Source organism: Eriocheir sinensis, unplaced genomic scaffold (assembly GCF_024679095.1).
Source record: "Eriocheir sinensis breed Jianghai 21 unplaced genomic scaffold, ASM2467909v1 Scaffold342, whole genome shotgun sequence".
Classification (NCBI taxonomy): Eukaryota; Metazoa; Arthropoda; class Malacostraca; order Decapoda; family Varunidae; genus Eriocheir; species Eriocheir sinensis.
The window spans coordinates 292,501-302,500 of record NW_026111657.1 but is presented as its reverse complement, the minus strand read 5'-3'; positions in this window follow the sequence as shown (position 1 = coordinate 302,500).

Below are 10,000 nucleotides of genomic sequence, written 5' to 3'. Positions count from 1 at the left end.
AGACAGACATACAGAGAAAGACAGACAGACAGACAGACAGACAGAAAGACAAGCAGACAGACAGACAGACAGACACAGACAGAGACAGACAAACAGACAGAGACAGACAGACAGACAGACAGACAGACAGACAGACACAGAGACAAAGACAAGCCAGCATACAGACAGACAAACTAACTCGCAAAAAAAAAAGCGAATACACAAACAGGGAAGAGAGAGAGAGAGAGAGAGAGAGAGAGAGAGAGAGAGAGAGAGAGAGAGAGAGAGAGAGAGAGAGCATCAAACACAGAAAAATGTAAATAAAAAAAAACAGAGAAAAACGTGTAATCCAACTAAATGCTGCTTTGAACTCATCTGCAAAAAATAATGAAAAAAATACACAGTCAAAAACACAACGCCAAATAAATGCAGAGTAAATAAAAAAAAGGAAAGGCAATCGAGGGAGAAAGAGAAAAAGTTAATACAAAGAGAAGCGAGGCTCATGAGGGAAATAAAAAAAAGAGGGGAAAGAGAAAAAAAGTGAGAGGCGTTGAAATAAGGAGATGAGGGGAGAGAAAATGATGGTGGGAGAGGAGAGATAAAAGAGATAAGTGACTCGTAAAGGGTAGAGAAGAGAGAGAGGGCGGCAGTGGGAGAGAGAGAAAGGGAGAGAGGGAGAATTAGGTGAGCAAATGAGGAGAGAGGAAAACGTAGGAAAGCATGGAAGAAAAAATATTAGAGTAGAAAGAGAAATACAGAAGATAAAAAATACCACTGAAGAAGACTAGGAAAAGGAAAAGGAGGAAAACAGGAAGAAGAATATAAAGCAGAAACATAAAAGAGGAGAGAAAAAGAGAAAGAAAGAGAAAGAGATAAGGAGTAAAAATGATAGTAATAGGTAACGGATGTAGAGGGATAGGAAGATAGAGAAAGGAGGAAGGAAGAAGAGGGCAGAACAGGTGACAGGTAAGGGAGGAAGGGAGGGAGGAAGGGGAAGGTAACAGAGGCAGAAGGTAAGGAACGAGGGAACAGAAACACTGGAGGGAGAAGAGTATTAATGAGAGGGAGGAGGAGCAGACAGTGGAGGAAGAGATGATGGAGAGGAGAGAGAGAAAGACAGGGGGAGGGAGGGAAGAATAAGGGCAAGGGGGAGAGAATTTGTAAGATTGACGAGACATGGACCCGAGAGAGAGAGAGAGAGAGAGAGAGAGAGAGAGAGAGAGAGAGAGAGAGAGAGAGAGAGAGAGAGGAAATCGACCTGGTGCACTAATTGGGTAAGGCGAGTGATTGACGCTCAACCTGGGGCAGTGAGATAGAGAGAGAGAGTGTGGGTGTGAGAGGGTAAGATATAGTGAGAGGAAGTGTAGCAATGACTGGGTGTAAGGTTGGGTGTAAGTATAAGATTATATTTCCTTATTGTCTTTTCATTCTTTTCCTCTTATTCTTCGTTCTCGTCTTCTTCTCCTCCTCCTCATCCTCATCCTCATCATCATCATCATCATCATCATCCAAATTCTCTTCCTCCTCCTCCTCCTCCAATTCCTCCTCCTTCTACACCTCCTCTTCTTCGTTCTCCTCCTTCTTCTTCTTACTCTTCAAATTCTTCTAGTCCACATCTCTAAAAAGTACTAACTCCTCCTCCTCCTCCTCCAATTTCTCATACCCCCCCCCCCTCCTCCTTCTCCTGCTCCTCCTCCTCCACCACTTTCTCCTCCTCATCCTCATCCTCCTTCTCCTCCCCCGCCTTCGTCTCCGTCTCCGTCTCCTCCTCCTCCTCCTCCGCCTTCGTCTCCGTCTCCGTCTCCTCCTTCTCCTCCCCCGCCTTCGTCTCCGTCTCCGTCTCCTCCTCCTCCTCCTCCGCCTTCGTCTCCGTCTCCGTCTCCTCCTCCTCCTCCTTATTATTTAACTCGCTCAGCCGCTGCCATTAAAAGAAATGTATTGCCGAAGAGCTTGCGCGCGGCTTTGCCTGAGCTGGTTTTATGTCGTGAGTAAATTTCAAGGCGCGCGCGAGAAAGAAGGAAAATAAAATAAAAACAAGAAAGGTGATAGTAACGTGGTTGTGGTTGTGGTGGTGATGGTGGGGATGAGGGTGATGGCGTTGTTTCGTGGTGGGGACTAAACTTCACTCTTGCATTACAAACTTCATAAGTCCACGCTCTAACTTCCCCCCGTCGGCCATATTAAAAGAGGTGAGGAAAGAGGACAACAACGGGGTATATATATGGTAGTGAGGCTGTACTATCTGTTCCTGTTTTCTGCCTTTAGTAACCTACAAACTTCAACTTTTAAAACTCTAATTTTCATGTTTATATGTTCTCTCAAACTTCAATCCACCGCCCGCGTGATGGGTGCTAAGAGTAAGGAATGCAAGGCAAAGTAAGGAAAAGCAAGGAAAATAAAATAAAAGAAAAAGAGAAAAGAAAAATACAAAACAGAACAAAACAAAATATAACAAGAAAACAGGGTAAATTTATAGTGGTGTTGGGTGTTTTCATTTTTCACCCACAGTGACCTTCAAACTTCAACCATATATTCAACTTCACCCTCATGCACTCTAACAAACTTCTCCCCCACGTGCGTGACCGATATTCAATACAGAAGTTCGGGAGTTAGTTGCTGTCTGTCTCTTATGTCTGTGCTTTGGTGCCGACCTTGTCCTGAGCGGGAGAGTAAGAAGGAGAGGTAAACCAATAGCATCTCAGAGCTGTATAAACTGTCAAAAGGAGAAAGAAAGAAGACAAAGAAGAGAAACAGAAGGAGAGGGAAGACGTTACCCTTGTTTCAGCTTCAGTAGGAATAAAAAAAAATATAAAAAAAGAAACTGAGTGAGAGAATTTAGAAAAAGCAGGATGCAGTTTTAACCAATACATATTCCAGTGCAATAAAAATAATAATAATAATAATAATAATAATAATAATATGAAGCAATATGAAAACAAAAGCAGGCTAGAAGCTGTTAGTGTGTGTGTGTGTGTGTGTGTGTGTGTGTGTGTGTGTGTGTGTGTGTGTTTGTGTGTGTATATAAACGCTTCCAATTGACCATCTCTCCACTGCTAAATTGTTATGACCGCGTGTGTGTGTGTGTGTGTGTGTGTGTGTGTGTGTGTGTGTGTGTGTGTGTGTGTGTGTGTGTGTGTTAGCCCAAACCGACACGTCCACCCCAAAACACACCACTCACCTTAACTGTTTCATGCCGCCTGGACACGCCACATCGAAATCGAATTAACCACATCGACCAAAACACACGCGCAATTTTTTTTTTTTTTTTTAGCACCAGTATAAAGTATCCTCCCCTCTCCCCCGCCTTCCCCTACCCACTCTCTTCCCCCGTCCCCACTCGTCTCCCTTTCTCCCCTCTTTTTACTCCACTAGGTTAAAAACAAGTTCGCATCTCCCCCCTCCTTTCATCTTTCTCTATTCCCCCTTCTCCTCACCCCACGTTCCTTCTATTTCTCTATTTATTCCACTTCCCTCCCTATCTATCCATCTTTTCCTCCTCTCTCCCTATATGTTTCTCTGTCTTTCTCACCTCTCAAACTTCTCTTTTCTCTCACCTCCTCTGGTTTCCTCCTCTTCACAATCTCTCGCTCTCTCTTGCTTCTCTCTCACCTTTCTCTCCACCTCTCTCATCCCCATTCGTTTCTCTCTCTTTCTCATCTCTTTGACTATCCCCTCTCCCTCCAACCCTCACTTCCCAAACCTTACTCTCTCTCTCTCTTCTCTTACTCTTTCCTCCTTTCCCTTCTCTCTTACCTTTCTCTCCACCTCCATAACTCTCCCAATTCACCTCTCTCGTTCTCTTCGTTCTCCGACCTCTCCCTCTTTCAATCCACTCCTTTCTAGGCCATACTCGTCCACTCCCCCTCTCAAATCGTCCCTATCGACCTCTCTCGCCTCCCTCCCTCCCTTCCCTCACCACCGCCCCTCCCCCCCTTTCCCTTTCCCGCCTCCAATGAGTAGGTTAAGGAGAATTAAGCCCAGAAACCAGCCGTGTTATTTGAAAAACGTGAAAAAAAATCATTTCCGTATTTTTGGTTCCGGTATTATGAAGGGTTTTATTTCTCTCGTTAGCCTCCATTTGTGTACATAACGGAGGTATACATATGCAGACGCGCGCACACGTACATACATACATATACATACATAGAAAACGCGCACCTAGACGCACATGAACCTTAGTGGAAACGCTGAAATGTAAGTGTGTGTGTGTGTGTGTGTGTGTGTGTCTCTCTCTCTCTCTCTCTCTCTCTCTCTCTCTCTCTCTCTCTCTCTCTCTCTCTCTCTCTCTCTCTCTCTCTCTCTCTCTCTCTCTCTCTCTCTCTCTCTCTCTCTCTCTCTCTCTCTCCCACCCACCCACACACACACACACACACACACACACACACACACACACACACACACACACACCATTTCCTGCGTTTTATCTCTCCACATATATTTTTTTTTCAGCACAAATCGGTTATCGCAAAAAAATATCAAATCATGGACCTTGCACCCTAACCCTTACTTTGCCTTTGTGCCTTCCCCACCCCTGAGCTACTCCCCCATCATCACTGCCCTCCACTACACCCCCTCCCCCCATAAAAGAAAATAACATGCGTTCCCTCCCGATCATTCAGACTTGTTACTTATTTTCATTTTTTTTTTTTGCCGAGAGAAGAATCGCACAAAAAAAATGCATACACGCACACTTGTTCTGGGTATGAAAGAGTTACAAAAAATAGACAAACATAATACCAGCTGTTGCACCGAGCGTTTATAGAGAGAAATTGTGCAGTAGGATGAAATGAAAGTTAAATTAGGTTCCTGCCTGTGTGTGTATGTGTGTGTGTGTATGTGTGTATGTGTGTGTGTGTGTGTGTGTGTGTGTTAGTAGGTAGAAGGGTAGTAAAAGGAGGTGGGATAAAATGTATGTATGTACGTATGTATGTATGTATGTATGTATGTATGTATGTATGAAAGCATAATTCGGGATGACTATACTTTTTACGTAATAGAATAAAAAACTCTCTCTCTCTCTCTCTCTCTCATCCACTCACACATTCGCACTCTTTGACAAACACAAAAAGTAAACTTCTCGCGAGGAAGTTTGCCGGCGGGGGAGGCTTCTCAGATGGACTCAACGATCTGCCCGACTCAGCGAACTTCCCTCTTCCTCCTTTCCTTCCTTCCTGGCTTTTACTGATTGACTGACTGACTGACTGATTAACTAGCTGACTGATTAATTGACTGATTGGTTTAACAAATGACTACATGATTTCCTAACTTACTGACTCTTTGACTACCTAATTGACTGACTGACCCCCTGGATGACTGACTGACTGACTGACTGACTGACTGGCTGACTGACTGACTGATTAACTAGCTGACTGATTAATTGACTGATTGGTTTAACAACTGACTACTTGATTTCCCAGCTTACTGACTCCTTGACTAATTGACTGACTGACCCCCTGATTGACTGACTGACTGAATTTATGAATCAACAAACTTCTTCCGTTTTGCTTCCTTCCTTTCTTTTCGTTCTTATTTCCTTCTTATTTTCCTTTCTAAATTCCTTCCTTCCTTTCTTCCTTCCTTCCTTCCTTCCTTCCTTCCTTCCTTCCTTCCTTCCTTCCTTCCTACCTACCTACCTTCCTTCCTTCCCTCCTTCCTTCTTTCTCTAATTCCTTCCGTCCCTCCCTCCTTCATTCCCTCCATCCTTCCTTCCTTCCCTTCTTTCTTCCTTCCTTCCTTCCTTTCTTCACTCCCTTCTTCCTTTCTTCCTTCCCTCCTTCCCTCCTTCCCTCCATCCACCTATCCTTCCTTCCTTCATTCCTTCTTTCCCTCATTCATGCATTCCTTCATTCATACAATCTTTCCTACTACCCTGCCTATCATGGTGACGGACTGACTGACTGATTGACTGACTCACTGACTGAACGAGAAGCAATATCCAGCCAATTTTCGGGTCGATTTTTAGTATTTATTTTTTTCTTTCCCTTCAGGTTCCTCTTAATCACGTGTCTATTTTTGAGGACGGTAGAAAGAAACTGAGAAAAAGGGGAATGAAGAGGAAAAACGGAATGATGAGGAAGAAGAGGGTGAGGAGAGAGAGAGGGTGAGGAGAGAGAGAGGGTGAGGAGAGAGAGAGGGTGAGGAGGAGGAAAGGGTGAAGAGGAGGAAGAGGAGGAAGATAGGTTACAGACAAATGAAAAGGAAAATGAGGAGGAAGAAAAGTGGGTTAAAGAATAATGGTGAGAAGGAAAAAGAAATAAAGAAGAGGAAGATAGTGAAGGAAAAGAAGGAAAAGGAGAAAAAAGAGGTAGGTGAAGGAATCATAGTAGGAACGAATGAACGGAAGAGGAGAGAGAAGGAAGGAAGGAAGATGATTAGAAGAAGGAACGAAGGAATCACAGTAGGAACGAATGAACGGAAGACGAGACAGGAGGAAGGAAGGAAGATGATTAGAAGGGAGAGAGTAGGATAATCAGGAGAAAGCGGAGGAAAAAGATTAATCGAATTTACTTAATATGCTACAGAAGGCTTTCCAAACTACCACTTGGGTCACGCTAACACTAACGGTCGATATTGTAAGACACTTTCCCTTCTCACATCAACTATTTCTAAAGGTCAAAGAGTGGGTCAATCATGTTCTAATAAGTGTTTCTTTCGGTTCACGGTACAGAAGAAGGGTCAGACTACCACCAGGCTCATAAAACTACTCCTGGAAATGCCGAAAACTCCTACGAAAGCCTTGTCCAATATGTGAACTTGGTCGACGATATGTTTAGTAATACAGCCCTTAGGACGAACTAGCGCTATGGACTAAACTACAACTGAGATTAAACGACCACTAAAGCCATAAAAAGCCCCGTCCATGAACACCCTAAAAGCTTGCACGAGAACCTTTTTGAATTGGCTGAAAAGAGGAGAGGTGAAAAGCTGGAGGTTACGAGCCTTTGATATCACAAGACTTAGCGGAGGTACTTAGGTAGGTACAAAGACAGGCTCGCTCACTCACACTCACACTCTCACTCTCACTCTCTCTCTCTCTCTCTCTCTCTCTCTCTCTCTCTCATCATCGATTCTGACGTCACACACCAGCGTAACAAAGGCGTAATGTACTAGCTCATATGTCACTTCTCTTTATGTGCGAGTAGGTTACCATACACTCTTCCTATTTTTAGTACGCAACGAGGGCGCCTTCTTACGCTCGTTACGTCACCCTTATAGTTTTGTTTTCTTTGTTTTCTATTGTTTTCCGTCGTTTTTTTTTTAATATTGGTTGATGTTTACTATTCCTTCTCCTCTTCATCAAAACGCTTCTATATATTTTTGTTATCTTTGTTTTCTTGTTGGTTTCTGTGTGTGTGTGTGTGTGTGTGTGTGTGTGTGTGTGTGTGTGTGTGTGTGTGTGTGTGTGTGTGTGTGTGTTTGCATAATGATTGATGTTTACTTATTTTTTCCTTTTGTTCAGATTAGCCATTCAGGGTTTTTTCTTGTTTTGGTGGTGAATCCATTTATAATTACGCTACCTCACTATCTATCAATCTATCTATGTCTATCTATCTATTGATCCATCTATCTTTCTATCTATCTATCTCTGCATTACCTCTCTCCCCATCACAACCACCATTCCCCTCCGTCCCCATCTCATTTTCAAAACCACTCTCTCCTCCTTCCTCCCACTTCCAGATCCCCTCTCTCCCTCCCCCCACCTCTCGTAATGCGCAGTTCATTACGCAGAACCGCTCGCGCACAACAAAGTGTTATAATCAGAGGAACAGCTACTGCAACAGCCGCGCGGGGGGATGAATGCCACTGTATCACGCAGCTCTTTTGAAATGAGGTCGAAAAACAAGCTTATCATTGGAATTATGATCATAGTCAACTGTACTACGTTTAAAATTATTGCATCGGTAAGTCCACATCACACGTTCAGGTTATGATAAAAAGAGTGAAGTTAGGTTCGTACTAGAGTTCAACCTTGGCTACACTGTTTTGTATTATTAAGTTATATGAGTGTGCTACAGAAGACGCGTAAAGAGATACACTATAAAAAGATGTATTCCATGGTCTTCTCATTCTATCTCTCCTCCCCCCGCTTATGATGCACACTTTCCCTCTCTCCTCTCTTCTACATCCCAGCCTTTCCCTCTCCCACCATCCCCCCTCGCACAGCACAACTTCCACCTCCTTCTCCCCTCCCACCCCACCCCACCCCACACACACACCTGCCCCTCATATCCTGTCTCTGTGAATTTCTCCTTCCCGTTCGTACTTGAATTCCACGACCTCTAAATCCTGCAACACTCTTCTTTCTCCTTCACTCTCTTGGAAATGGGTGCATCCGGGAGGAGGAGGAGGAGAGGGAAGAAGAAAAAGAGGGGGAGAGGTAGAAGGAGGAGGAGACTTAAGGAAGAGGAGAGGGAGGGGAGGAGAATTATAAAGAGGGATGCTGGTAAAAAGTAAATAAGGGGAAGAAAAGGAGAGTTAATTGAAAGAGAAGAGGATGAAGAGAGAAAGAATAGGATACAAAGTAGGAGGGAGAAGAAAAAAAGAAATAAAGGAGTATGTAAAAGTGAAGGAGAAAAAAGAAAAGGAAATTAAGGAAAGGTAGAGAAAGTAAGAAAAAAATTTAAAAAACGTAGTGGAAGAAAAAACTTTAATGAAGAGGAGGATGGAGAGGAAGGAAAGGAGTAGAAAAGTGGATGAAAAAGGGAAAGGAGCAACACAATTACTCTGGTAACGAAATCACAGTGACGTGATCGCAACGAAAAAGACGAAAGAAGGAGAGGGAAAAGTGGAGGAAGGAAATAGATGCACAAGGAGAAATGAAAGATGGGAAGGAAAGAAAGGAAGGATGAGGGCAGGTCACAAACAAATGAGAGATACGTAAGAATGTGATGAAGATAGTGAGAAAAAAAGAAAATAGTGCAAATAAGCAGGAGAAAGGCTACAAAGAGAGAGAGAGAATAGGTAGATATCGCTCCTCCAGGCAGAGAGGGGAGGAGAGAAAAGGACTGATTCCGAGTCAATGTAGCGTTGACAATGGTAGCACGACACGACAACAGCTGCTAACCGGGGGGAGGAGGAGAAGGAGGAGGAGGAGGAAGAGGAGGAGGAGGAGACGGGGAAGGTGAAGGAGGCAAGATGACGTCAAGCTGGGTAAGGAAATGGAATGGTGGAAGAGAAGAAGATGAGGAAAAGGAGATTGAAGAAGAGGAGAGGAAAGAAAAGGAGACAATTAACAAGGTAACAAGAACAAGGAAGAGGAGGAGAAAAGAAGATACGAAAGAAGAGACATAAACAGGAGAAACAGGATAAAAAAAGAGAAGGTGGGGGATTACGGTAATTATAGAAGACGAAAAAAGGAGCGACAATATCTAAAAAAAAAAAGGTACCAAGGGACAAATCAAGAGAGACACTCGACGATCATAAGCATTCTAAACGGTTGACTTGTTAAGGATTTCGCTGCAATGATGCCTCTCCCAAAACAGGTTAGTTTGTTTGGTTATCGCATGTTGGGGATGTGACGCCGCCCCGGGAATCGACTAGGCGGCTCTTAAGGATAATGGGCTCCGTGTTATGCGAGGCTGGATAATGAATCGTCACGGAGCCGCTAAACACTCTTGTTGCTAATGAAGGCAATTATCAGCGCTCGTTAAAGGCAAAAAAAATGTTAGAAATGTCTCCATCGCATGCCAACTTTTAAAACAGTCCTACCTTTCTGTATAATGATGGTGATAGTAATAATAATTGTAATAATAATAATGATAATAATAATAATAATAATAATAATAATAATAATAATAATAATAATAATAATAATAATAATAATAATAATAATAATAATAAAAATAATAATAATAATAATAAAATAAAAGAAGAAGAATAAGAAGATGATGATGATGATGATGATGATGATGATTAACAAAATCGAAGAGTGCAGAAAAGTTTATCTAATAATAATAATAATAATAATAATAATAAGATAATGAGAATACTAATGAACCAAAATGATGATAATGAAATAATG